This window comes from Ambystoma mexicanum, chromosome 8 (genome assembly GCF_040938575.1).
Source record: "Ambystoma mexicanum isolate Mex_15411 chromosome 8, UKY_AmexF1_1, whole genome shotgun sequence".
NCBI lineage: Eukaryota > Metazoa > Chordata > Amphibia > Caudata > Ambystomatidae > Ambystoma > Ambystoma mexicanum.
Window position 1 is genome coordinate 246,217,260 of NC_090929.1, and position 13,911 is coordinate 246,231,170.

Sequence of the window (13,911 nt, forward strand, 5' to 3'; positions counted from 1 at the left end):
ATTTACCTTCGGCAGCAGTATGACCCGGTGGGTATTGAGGTGGGAGGGGAGTGTCACCTTATATCCCTGTATGCAGACGATATGCTGCTATACCTGAAATACCCGGAAGAGAATTTTCAGTATGTCTTGGAGGTAATGGAGAGGTACGCCTGGCTGTCCGGCATAGCAGTAAACCCCCAGAAATCCATACTATTTCCGCTGGGCGGTTATGTGGGGACACCCGTGGAGAGGTTGCCGGTGCTGCAGATCCCGTGGGCAACGCGCTCCTTCCGGTACCTGGGTATTGACGTGTATCACACGACCGAGGAGGAACATAAGCATAATACCGAATTAGCCGTGGGGAAGATTGAGAAGTGCATGTGGTTCTGGGAAAGATTGCCTTTAGCGATGATGGGCCGGGGAGCTATGCTCAAGATGGTGGTGCTGCCCAGGCTTTTGCACTACTTTAATAACATCCCTTATATGATACCTACGAAGTTTTTTGTGAGGTTACATAGTGTAGTAGGGATTTCCTATGGCACGGAACACGCAATAGAGTTGCACTGTGGAAACTGCAGAACCTTTACGAGAAGGGTGGCGTGAAACTGCCGAACTTCGAGGCCTATTATGTGGCTGCGCAATTGCAATATGTGGCCAGGTGGCTCTCGGATGACGAGACCCCTGAACACAGGCTGCTGGGGAAGGACTGTTCCCCCTTTTATTTGCGGGAGGTGGTCTGGGTGGCCAATGCCTGTATGAAGGAAAGTCCTAAGATGCTGGCCTTGGGTAGGAACATGTGGCGGCGAGCCTGCCGGATGATGGGCGGCCCCTCGCCGTGTGTGCTGCAGTTACCACTGGTCGCACTGGCGAAGGGAGACGGGCAGCTAAGAGCAATCCTTCGGACGTACTGGGAATCAGTGGGGTTGGTCACCATGGGAGACATCTGGCAGGACGGGGCCCTAAGGGAATTCGAGGAACTAGAGGCGGTGTCGGGGCTGCACAGGGGTCAATACGTAACATATCTTAGGGTGGTGCGGGAGATCCGGAGTATGTGGCCTGAAGCTACCTTGGTCGATGAACCGGATGCTACGTTGGAGATAATATACGACACATCGGAGGGTGGGCATGAGGTCTCCAGGTTGTATGAGATGTTAATGACAAAGGTTGGGAAGGATTAGGGGCACCTGCGACTGGAATGGGAAGCAGAGATGGGGGCCCCGATGGCGGATGGGTTGTGGGAGCGCGCCTTGTGGTACCACAAAATGGTGTCGAGGAACGCCAGGTTTAAGCAGATAAAGCTCTATATTACGCATGGGGCATATATGACCCCCCTGAGAATATCCAGATTTCGGGATGCTGGGTGCCAGGCGTGCCCCAAGTGTAACGAAGAAAATGCGGACATGATACACATGTTCTGGGCGTGCCCAGTGATCGCAAGTTATTGGGGTGAAGTGGCGCAGAGGCTGGCGGGAAGGGGTATTACACTCGAAGTGGATTCAGCCTGGGCCTGTCTGCTGGGGGGGTATCCCAGAGCGCGTAAGCTCCGATATGTTGAGAAACTTAAAGATCTGGTTTATGTGCTTGCCAAACGTAGGATTGCCATGGGATGGAAGGAATGTCATAAGCCACTAGTTGAGGTCTGGTGGCGGGATCTCCAAAAATGGGCAGATGCTGAGACAGCGGCGTGGCGGGATGCCAGTATGGCAGGGGAGGAGGAAGAAACGGGCTCCCTCACGGCATGGAAGTCATTGATAGCCGAGCTCTTTGGGACAGGGTCAGCCTCGGCTGGATCCAGGGCGATGGGGCCCCACCGATCGGAGTGGATACCGATGGTGGACACCACACAGGCTCATAGGGGGGAGGATTGGGGATTGCATTTTTGTTGTTGTTTGGTGTGTTTTATTTATGTTCTGTTGTATTGTTGTTTGGTTTACTTAAAATAAAAATAAAAATACATTAATACATTGTATGGATTTTGGGAGATTCATGGATATATTGGTTGAAAGTGCATGCAGAAAGCTGTGGAGTAGCTGTAGATCTTGGATTCCCACATGTGGAAGTACACTGGCATGGAGTACGTAGAATGAAGTGGTTGGACTTGCTACCTCTCTGTGCGACTTTGGAAACAGAGCAACATCCAGACATAATTGTAATTCATTGTGGAGGGAACAGTTTAGGACATGTGACTTGATTATTTTTGCAATTTGCTATGAAAGAAGGACTTGGGAAGGTAATGGACATGTTTCCTAATTCTCAAGTGATATTTTCATGGATTGCGCAGAGACAAATGTGGCTTTGTTCTTCTTCATTTGGTCGACAAATGTAAAAAGCAAGGCGCAATGTTAATAAAGCTGTTTGTGCCTTTCTAAAAGATTTTGGCATGTCTTCTTTTCACAATGAAAATATTCTGTTTCGTAGTGCAAAACTTTTTCGCAGAGATGGAGTCCATCTTACTTATGGTGGCAATCAGATTTTTCTGAGAAATGTACAAAATGCATTGCGACCTTTTTTGGAATTACAACATCCATTTTGAATTAGGTGTTAAGCATTTATCATTTTTGACTTACAAACACCTCCCAAAGGCTCTTTTTAGAGCAACCACTTCCTCCCAGAGAAAATTGCAATGTTTGTGATAGGGTAGCAACCCAATTATTTAAATGTTCGCGAACTGTCCGCGGACTTCTAAAAAATACAAAGGGCCCTGCTTCATTTATTTTCATTTCTATTTTTTAACTGTGAAAGGCGGCTCTGAAAACAGCCTTATTTTTTTGATTTTTGATATTTTGATTATTTTTTGTTTTTTTATGCATGACACACTAGGAGAGGAGTGGAAAGGAAGGTAAAGGGGGGACACCAACCACAGGGATAAGAAAGGGTGAGCGAGAGAGGAAGATGTAGAGTGGGTTTTATTTCGGTAGTGAGCAGATCTTCTTGTGCTCTGAGACAATAGTCTCAAAAGCACTACAAAGTTGCTCCCCCCTGTAGAGTACTGTGTCACAGTACATACATACAACTGTGACCCTCGAAAGGTAAGGGTCATAAGCATTCTGTATGGCCTGTGAGGCAGCTTGAGGAAGACACTGTCCCACAGAGGTGGTCCTTGTGGTGACAGGATCAGAAACCGAGGATGAAGTAGAGGAAATTAACCTGCTACGTTCTTCGCAAGGTACAACCCTGCAAATAGCCCCAAAGTGAAATGACCTCAGGTGTTGCTTCATAGTAGTGGTCCCAAAGCTGTACTTACCGTGCTTCCAGTGACTGAGTATCATTTTGCACTCATTGCAGGTAACACGGTTTGCACGAGCCTTAGGACCATTCCCATGAATGGAAAAATACCGCCAAAGCCAAGACTCACGCCTAGTGCGGGTAGTACGGATTTCCTCTACCTCATTCTCATTATCCTCTTCTTCCTCCTCTGCATCCTCACTCCTGTTCTCCTCTTCAGGCCCTTGGGGAGGTGGTGGTGGTGGAGGGGGTGGGGGTGGTGCTGAAGCAGGTAGAGCACCAGGTGGCAGTAGTTCAGCCATGGATGCCATCTCGATGATGGTGTAATCTGCAGTTGGCAGCACAAATCGCTGTGTTCTGAAGAATAGACAGAAACACAATGAGAATAAGCTCTAGGCTGTGGTCTTTTATAGGGGTGCTTGTGCGCGGTCCACAGACATGCGCGCTGTCCGCGGACAGATCGAACACACAAAAAAGTTCGAAAAGTTTCAAAAGGTATGTAGAAACTCAGGATTACTATGTGGGACTTGTGCCATGGCGAGATTTTATTGAAAAATATTATGGATTAATCAAAAATGTACTTTTAAATTGTTCAGGGACACAAATGGTGTCCGCATTCAGAACATGCGATCAGCGTGGGTGCGGTCATATGATCCATTCACGAACAAGTCCGTGAAGGAAGCGCATGTCCGCAGGACACCAAATGCACGGAGATTGGTTAGCGCATGCGCGTTGATGTTCTACGGACACTGCTCGGGTCCTGAACTAATTAAAAATTCGTCACACATGAAACGAACATTTCAGGACACTGCGTGTGTTGTTAGAACAGTTTAAACTTGCTAGCGAACAGTAAGGACAGATATAGTGTTCTTCAGGACACGTCCAATTTCGTTTATGCACAAACATTTCAGGACACCAATTGTGTTCTTAGAACAGTTTCAACTTGCTAGTGAAGAGTACGGACAGGTATAGTGTTCTTTAAGACACCTCCATTTTCGTTTAATTACGAACAATTCAGGACACCGTGTGTGTTCTTAGAACAGTTTGAACTTGCTAGCGAACACTACGAACAGGTATAGTGTTCTTCAGGACACCTCCATTTTCATTTACGTATGAACGTTTCAGGACACCAATTGTGTTCTTAGAACAGTTTAAACTTGATAGCGAACACTATGGACAGATATAGTGTTCTTTAGGACACTTTAATTATTTTTTTTATGAACATTTCAGGACACCGCGTGTGTTCTTAGAATAGTTTCATCTTGCTAGCGTACACTACGAACAGGTAAAGTGTTCTTCAGGACACCTCCATTTTCGTTCACGTACGAACATTTCAGGACACCAATTGTGTTCTTAGAATAGTTTAAACTTGATAGCGAACACTACGGACAGATATAGTGTTCTTTAGGACACTTTAATTTTTTTTTTTTACAAACATTTCAGGACACCGCATGTGTTCTTAGAACAGTTTGAACTTGCTAGGGAACAGTACGAACATGTATAGTGTTCTTCAGGACACCTCAATTTTCGTTTATTTACGAACATTTCAGAACACCTGCACTGTCCGCGGACATCTACATTGTTTTAAAAAAAACTATTTACAACACAATATAAAACTTAAACTTATACTAATAATTTATGACAGGGACGGTGAGGCAGAAACAGAAACAAAAACATGAGAATTAGGGGTTTCAACATGATTGTTATTAGGTGAAGAAGGGATGGAAGTCTCATCAAAACATTTTGAGTTATGGAGAGGGTTTGGGGATAATTGACTGGGATAAGGGGAGGAGGGACAAGTACATGTGGTGCAATGGTACGAAGTTTTTGGTTTAAAATGATCTTCCACAAAAGTTTTCAATTTATTAAAATTAGTCAACAATAAATCATTTTTTTTCTTCTATACTGTGAAAAGTGTTATCCATAACAGGTTTTTCTGAAGTATTTTCTATTTTGGTATGCTCTGTTAAATGTATACAAAATAATAATGGTTTATATTATAAAGTGGTTACCATAAGTTTCACTATCTTGTGACATTTCTTCATGTGGGAAATGCTCCTCTAGCCATTCCAGAGTACTAGACATTTCTGTGATAAAAAAAAAAGATAATATATTTTTTTTTATCTAATACAGAAAGTTTATAAATATATGAATAAAATTAAGTACACTTACTATTTCAGGTAAGATATGTCCTATGTACACAGTGGGTCTGCTCCTGTTCTCAGTTCTGTCGTGTTTGTGAGGTAATTATGTTGGAAGCCAATTTATCTTCTTGTGGTATATTCCATTTTAGAACATAGTGCATTTAAATGAATGGTTAGTGTGTTGTATATATGGGTTACATTTCTTATGTATTAGTACATGTAATGTGTTTGTGTGCTCCTTTTTGAATCTGTTAAATGTTCCTGTGTTATGATATAACAATCAAACATACCCCTCCAGAGTTCTTAGGTAGTGGTACTGTTCTTCGAACATGTCCGCGAACATTAAATGAGTTCGCGGACATCAAGTACAGTAGACGAGATTCAGTCAGTTCCATATGACATTAAATGGACATTATGGTTAAGTTGCACTACTAAAAACCTAACCTAATAACATTTGTGATGTCATCTTTGATGTCCTGGGTGTTAGGCTTAGCAGTGCACAGTGGTGGCATGAGTTATGGCTGCTTAGCTTACCATAACTGGTGAATTTCAAGGGTTTTTCGGTGTTCCTTGAAACCAGAACTTCCCTTTAGCAAAGTTTTTTCACTGAATTTGAAAGGTTTTTAGCAGCTTAACTTAACCATAACGTCCCTTTAACAAAGTTGTTTCACTTTTTGAAAGGTTTTTAGCATCACAACTTGACCATAACGTCCCTTTAACAAAGTCTTTTCACTGAATATATATATATATATATATTACATGGCCACGGTAGTGGCCATGTAGTTATGGTTAAGTAGCTGTTTCCACTTTTTGGGTGGCTTATAACTTCGCTCCCCCTGGTCAAATCCTCACCAAAACTTGCAAAAAAAGTATATGGCCCACTCTATTTTTTTTTTTTTGCAAAGTTTGGTGAGGATTCGTCCAGGGGGGCAAAGTTATAGTGGGGTCCCAAAACGTCTTTTTTTCGTATAGACTGAATGGGGAAAAAACTTTGCTTGTGCCCACAGCCCAAACCGCTGGGTGGATTTTCACCAAATTTGGACCAGGAGTAGCGGCTTGGTCCCGAAAGCGTGCCTTGGCAGATTTGGTGAAAATCCATCCAGTAGTTTTTTTTAAATGACCAAAAAGTAGGTCATAAAAAATTAGTGATATCTGTTTTCAGTCCGCGGACAGACTTCCCTGTTTGCTCCGCGGACAGTGTCCTGATTGGCCAATCGGCTTGCGTGATGTCCGCGGACATGCAACGTGTTCGCTGATTGGACGGCGCAGAGCGTGGAGGGCGTCAGATGTTCGGCAGTGCACGCCATCTTGGATTCGCGGACGTCCGTGGACAGCGCAGTGAAACTTGGTTTAACATTTGTGTTTAGTAGAGTGTGTTTGTGTGTAAGAGTGTTTGGGGAGGGTGGGAGAGTATGAGATTGGTTAAATGTAGTGTTTTCTTATGTGGTAGACAGTCTTGTTGTGTTTGATTTGTCCGCAGACAAAACAGCTGTTCTGAAATGTTCTAAATAAACTAAATGGGGGTGTTCTGAGGACGCAATATGTGTCCGTTTTGTTCGCAAGCATGCTGAAACTGTTCTAAGAACACTCGCGGTGTCCTGAAATGATCGTAGGTGGTGTCCTGAAGATGCTGTCAGTATTGTTCTCTGGCAAGTTGAATGTGTTCTAAGAACACTGGTGGTGTTCTGAAATGTGTGTAAATAAACAAAATGGGGTGTCCAGAGGACGCTGTCCGTATTGTTCGATGGGAAGTTGAATGTGTTCTAAGAACACTCGTGGTGTCCTGAAATGTTCGTAAATAAACAAAATGGGGGTGTCCGAGGACGCTGTCCGTATTGTTCGTTGTCAAGTTTAAAGTGCTCTAAGAACACTTGCAGTGTCCTGAAATGTTCGTAGGGGTTGTCCTGAAGACGCTGTCCGTATTGTTCTCTGGCAAGTTGAATGTGTTCTAAGAACACTGGCGGTGTCCTGAAATGTTTGTAAATAAACAAAATGGGGGTGTTCTGAGGACACTGTCCGTATTGTTCATTGTCAAGTTTAAAGTGTTCTAGGAACACTCACAGTGTCCTGAAATGTTCAAAGGGGGTGTCCTGAAGACGCTGTACGCATTGTTCTCTGGCAAGTTGAATGTGTTCTAAGAACACTGGCGGTGTCCTGAAATGTTCACAAATAAACAAAATGGGGGTGTCCTGAGGACGCTGTCCGTATTGTTCATTGTCAAGTTTAAAGTTTCTAAGAACACTCGCGGTGTCCTGAAATGTTCGAACGGAGTGTCGTGAAGATGCTGTCCGTATTGTTCTCTGGCAAGTTGAATGTGTTCTAAGAACACTCGTGGCATCCTGAAATGTTCGTAAATAAAGAAAATGGGGGTGTCCTGAGGATGCTGTCCGTATTGTTCGATGGCAAGTTGAAAGTGTTCTAAGAACTGTCACGGTGTCCTGAAATGTTCGTAGGCGGTGTCCTGAAGACACTGTCCGTATTGTTCGCTGGCAAGTTGAATGTGTTCTAAGAACACTCGTGGAGTCCTGAAATGTTCGCAAATAAAAAAATGGGGTGTTCTGAGAACGTTGTCCGTATTGTTCGCTGGCAAGTTGAAAGTGTTCTAAGAACACCCATAATGTCCGCGGACATTAAAAGTTTCCATACGCCATAGTTGAAATGTTTGACTCTATGGGTGTGATATGCTGCAGTGGTTGTGGCCAGAGCATAGAGTCTTGGGTACATGGCCAAATGGCTCTATGCCCTGGCCACAACCACCGCAGCATATCACACTTATAATTGCTTATAACTTTGATTCAAAAAGAAATGTATAAGGAACAAAGTTATAAACCATTATGGGTGTGATATGATGCAATGGTTGTACTTATTATAATATACTCACTGTTTGGTTTAGTAACTGGAGTACATGTATTTTTTGTTAATTTCTGTGATAAAAGAAATAGTATGTTAGTATTAGTATTTTGTAATGACTTATTACATTGTATAATCAACATTTTTTTTATTTTTTTTATGGACCCTCATATTTATTAGATCACAAACTAGAGTACTGTGCAATTTGCTCAGTTTCTGTGTTTGTTGATAAAATCATTGGGTCTGTGGGAAAAAATAAAATCCATGTTGGATTTAAAAAAAAAAAACTGTTTCTGTTATGCTACAGTTTGTTTGTTTGTTTTCAGTATTCACTTGTTGTTTCTGGCTAATGCTTTATATATTGGCTTGTTGCAATTTTTTGGAGAAGTAACATATTATTTATTTGTTTGGATATTGTAAAATATTGGAGCAGTTAGATACCAGTAGGTGTATGCTAACTGTTTATTTTTTTAGATATTTTAGTGGTATTGATTTATATGTTTGGATATTGTTAAATTTTGGGACAGTTAGATACCAATTGGCATATTCTAACTGTCTATTTTTTTGCTCTAATTTAGTGGTATTCATTTATCTGATTAGTTGTTGTGGAATCTTTGGGCAGTTAGATAGCTTTTGGAATATTTTAACAGTTTATATTTTTTTACTACAAGTTTACTTAAGGTTTAAGTACAGTTTAGTTATAACATTTTGGTTTTAAGAACATTAAATAAGTGTTTGTAAGATTTGCTGGTAATCTCTGCTTTAGAGTAATGGTACTATCATTACTTTCAAACCATCCACATTTCTTTTTTATATATGCAGTGCAGTGCCTGAATTGGTTGTGGCTCCTGCGTGGTAGATTATACCTATTGTTGTGAAGGTTTTCTTACCAAGTGATATTTGACCATAGTGAATCCAGTCAGATTGCAGTTGTTTTTGGTACCATCTGCTTTGTAACGTAGAAGCATTAGTATTGCGTATTTACTATGTGTTTGTATTACAAACGTGGAGCGATTATCCGAATTGCAGATAGTACATAATCTACCATGTTGTACAAGTTGCTGAAATGGAATGGATTCACAATTAGGTATTGATATATATATGAAGCGTTCATTGGGGATTTCTTCTTGTGTCACATTGTTGCAGAGAGTGCATGTATGTTTCCACATGTATGAAATCTGGAAGATTTCATTTATAGGTATGTTTTTATTTTCCAAAAATTGTAGTAAGTACATTAGAAATTCTTGTGGATCTTCCTGTGAGTTTATAGTGAATTTAACCATTCCAGCACAGTAGTCCAATTGTTGTCTTATTCAATAAAGACTATACGTGTTATCAGGATTGTTTGTTGCATTTCTGTGACATACTAACATTTGCAAACACAATTGGTCTGTACTGTGTAAGTAAATGTTGTCAACAATTGGTGGCAATTGAAATAGAATAGTCATTGCTACGTTTGTGTAGCAACTTACTCCAACTATATTTGAGAGTTCAAATGGACCAGGTAGTTCTGTATCTCATTGATTTTTTTTTAGTTTGTCTTCCTTCTTTGATGAAGTACCTGGTTTACTTTCTCTAATGGGTTCTTTTATGTTTTTGGTAGTTGATGAAGTTTTAGTTTCTTTTACTCTCTTTGGAGGATTTGCAGTGACATCCTGTTGCATTTCTATTTGATTTAGTTTTCCTTTAGAATGTTTTACATTTTGTGGTACAGAATATGTGTTTAGATGGGGGGTGTATAGTGAGCAAAGTCTATTGTATTCTAAAATGCAAGGAATATCAGCATTTACTTTACTTGCTTCAAAGTTGATTAGAAATAGACCGTCAAGTGTACGTAAGCGTGTTAGTGCTACGTAGCTCATGCCTTCTTTAAAGGCTGTGTTACCAATGTCTATCATTGCTTTGTCTAGGGTAAGACCTTGTGATTTATGAATGGTGACTGCGTATGCAAGAGTTAGAGAAAATTGTTCTCTGCGTACATACATGTCTTTGAAGAGAAGGAATCGAGTTGTTGAGCGTCCTATCCTTTTTACTTCTGAAAGTTTGTCAAAGAGAATATTGACAGAAATAATTTTTTGTCACGTGGGTATGTTTGAAAGCCAACAACTGTACCCACAGCTCCATTAACTAATCCTACAGAGCAGGGTATGGGCTGGTTGCAGCTCCATGCTGAATTTGACAGGTGCTCTGGGTGTCCTCCATTTTGGGATACCCAGGCCCTGCCATTGGGATAAGTTGATTCCTGATAGGAAACAAGATGGCCCCTGTGGCCTCTTGCTTTCTATTGCCTGTTACCTTGTTTTCCCAAAGTCCTGGGAAGCCCTGACTCTGTCCCTTCCCCCTGACTGGCTGTTGGGTGGAAGTTCCATATATGGTGTTGTTGTGAAGGCCCAGCTAGACTGACTGGAGCCTTCCCAGTGACTGTATGTTGTGGGTACCTCCTGTGGGTGGGACCTGGGTGAATGGAGTGTGTGACCAATATACACTCCTTGTTGTAGTTGTCTGGTTTCTGGCAAGAGAGACAAAGACTGAGACAGCCCTGCCCGAAACTGGCCTGAATGCAGTGTGTAGTGTTGAATGGCTGGGTACTTGTCCCAATCCACATTCCTTGTTGTGAGTGTCTAAAAGGGAGGAGTGTGGCCTGAATGCACTGTGTGCCTGATTGGCTGACTGACTGCATGAATGCCCTTCTGTATGATTGGCTGCTGAGTGTGTGCCAGCAGTGTGGATGAGAGACAGAATAGTATATCTGGGGATCTCTCACCAGTGGTAATTGTTCAGAAGCGTTCAGAAGCGTTCTGGAGTTGAGTCTCCACTCTAAGAGTAACTGGAACTGCTGATCCTTGACGTCCAGCTGGAAGAAGAAGACTTGCTGTTGCATTTGCTCCGACCGATCCGAAGGCTGCCGAAATCGTCGAAGACTGACCCGAGAGAGGACCTGGTAAGGCGCTCTCTTCCCGTGCTCCGAGGGACCATCGAGCACCGCTCCATCCTCGCCGAAGCGCCCTGGAAGACAGACCCTCGAAAGGCTGCCGACCCGAGACGGGACCGCCGAGGATATCGAAGTGAAGCACCCGGACATCGCTGCCGTCGAAGTCCATTGCCGTCGACCAGGGTTCGCAGGTTTGTTTAACTGCTGGAGGCCCGTCGAAGTTGTGTTGCCCAGCCGTGGGAACCACTTGACGCCGTGCCGCCGAAACTGGAGCCGTCCGCTCCTTGCCTAAGAACATTTGAATCGAAGGACTCCCTTGTCCGCACCGTCGACCGCTTTATCCTGCCGGAGAAAGTCGAGGACAACCAACGCGCCGAGGAGAAACCTACCGGTGGGTTTCCCGCCACCCGAAGACCACAAAGACTCGAACGACTCGACGCCCTTGCTGGGCCTCCATCTCCACAATCTTTGCGGTCCAGAACTATTGTCACCGAGGTGCCCCGCACGCCTCTGCCTTGCAGGACGCCGACGCTCCGACGAGCACCGCTCAGACGAAGCTGCCACCTCATCGACGCCGTTCTACCCTGTTTGTTGTCGGACGTTCGATGCCCTGTGTCTCCCGCTTGAAAGGGAAGGCATTCAAGAAGGGCCGTCGATTCCCCGACGCCGAACGCCGAGTTCCTCGACGCTTCTCGACGCCTCTCGACGATCCGTGACTCCCGCTTGAAAGGGGGTCGCTCAAGAAGGATCTGTCGACGCCTCTTCGAAGAACTCGACTCCACCAGGTACATTGGGGGGTAAAAACATTATAGGAGGGAATAAGACTTGCAGAACAATATATGGACTGGGCTTGTGCTATATCTTTATTTTACAGGTTGCCCAGGTGGGGGGATCTCCACACAGAACTGTGTCTAGTGGTAGGGGCCAGTATTCTGCCTAGTGCTCAACCATCTTATTTTCTCTCCTCTCTCTATTGCTGGTTTCACTCTATTGATCTGTGTGACATTGTTACAGTATTGTCGATTCACTTTAATGAGATCTAATACAAAGGGCGGTACCACTTTAGAATTGTATATATTTGCCATTGTTGATTTTCCTAAGTACAAAGTGAGTTATTATGATAAGTGTACATAACCTTGAATATTGATTATATAAAGACTGTGTTCTAACCAATACAGTGTGTGGACATTCCTTTGTGGGGGGTTGGGGACTACACTGTACTTAGGAACCAGCCTGCATCACCTCCTGAGAAGCTAGGCCTTGATTGCTCGACCATAGTTACCGTAATAGAGAATCTTGGCTGGGGTCTTCTGTGCCTCTCTTCTACCATATAGAGAGCAGAAGTACAGACACCCCCTACCAGTCTTTACAGCGATCCCTGCAAAGCAGGGATCGCTCAAAACTGTAATCTAACCCCCGGGCTATGTGAGGGGGGGTCCCCCCTCACTGCCAGGGGGCTGGATTACCTTCAGTTTCACATCGGCGTGCGTAACGCACGTCGGCGTGAAACTGAAAGTAAATTCCCCGCAGCAGCCATTTTCGGCTGCTGCAGGGAAGAAAGACGGTAAGTGACCTTCTTTGTCCGCCTCGATCTCCAGCTCTCCATTTGGGGTGGGGGGGGTTGAGGGCCACCCCCCATTGCGGTACATCATTCGCTGCCAATTTAGGGTGGCCCTCAGCCCCCCCCTAAAAAGAAGCCTATGAATTTGTATTTTGTTTTTTGTTTACCCTACTTTGCTTGGTGCAGATGGCCACATTAGTGTGGCTATCTGCCCCCAGGGTGCCCAAACCCTACTGCCCCATCTATTGGGGGTCCTGCCCCACCTTTTGTCGTAGCCCTCTCCCCCCTCACCCCGAATGGAGGTGGGGTGTACCTCACGCAGCCGTTAGGAGGAGGCCCAGGGAGGCCTGCATGAGGTTTGTCCCCCAGCCATTGGGGATGGGGGGGCACCCCAAAAGGTGGGGCAGGACCCTCAATAGATGGGGCAGTAAGGTTTGGGCACCCTGGGGGCAGATAGCCACACTAATGTGGCCATCTGCACCAAGCGAAGTTGGGTAAACAAAAACAAATATACAAAATCACAGGCTGCTTTTTAGGGGGGCTGAGGGCCACCCTAAATTGGCAGCGAATGATGTACCGCAATGGGGGGTGGCCCTCAACCCCCCCCACCCCTAATGTAGGGCCCCACCTCATGCAACCCTCCCTGGGGGCAGATATCTGCTCCTAGAAGGGGCATCTGACCCCAGGGAGGGATGCATGAGGTGGGGACCCCCTATCTGCCCCCAGGATGGGTTGCATGGGTTGCAACGCGGGACGGTAGGCCATGTGTTGTATTTGTGTGGTTTTCATAACGTTTTGACCCATTTGATGGTGCCCTTTGTCTCAAAACTCTTTCTTGTCCCAAATGTGACCTACATTTAGTCGCTGCTTTAGACCATACACTTTTGTAACCTGCACAAGTCACCTACCCTTGAAAAGGTCTGCCTGTGCTCTTTCAAAAAATGTATGGCTGCCGTTCCTCACCACATTGGTTTTCCCAATTTACAGATGCTAAGTGCGTCTAGTCAGGCCGTGAGCGTAAAACTCCTGTGTACCATGGCTCAGTGTTTGGCTTGTGGTATTGCTTGTTTTGTAAAAATACTACAAAAATGGTAAGCTCTCCTAACTGCAAGAGTCGGGGGAATGTAGCGGAGCATTGCTTTTCTCAAAATTCATAGAAGCCATTGCCGTACCAAGCCAACCATGTCCAACACATACCTTTTTTTTCAGTCATTTTCCCG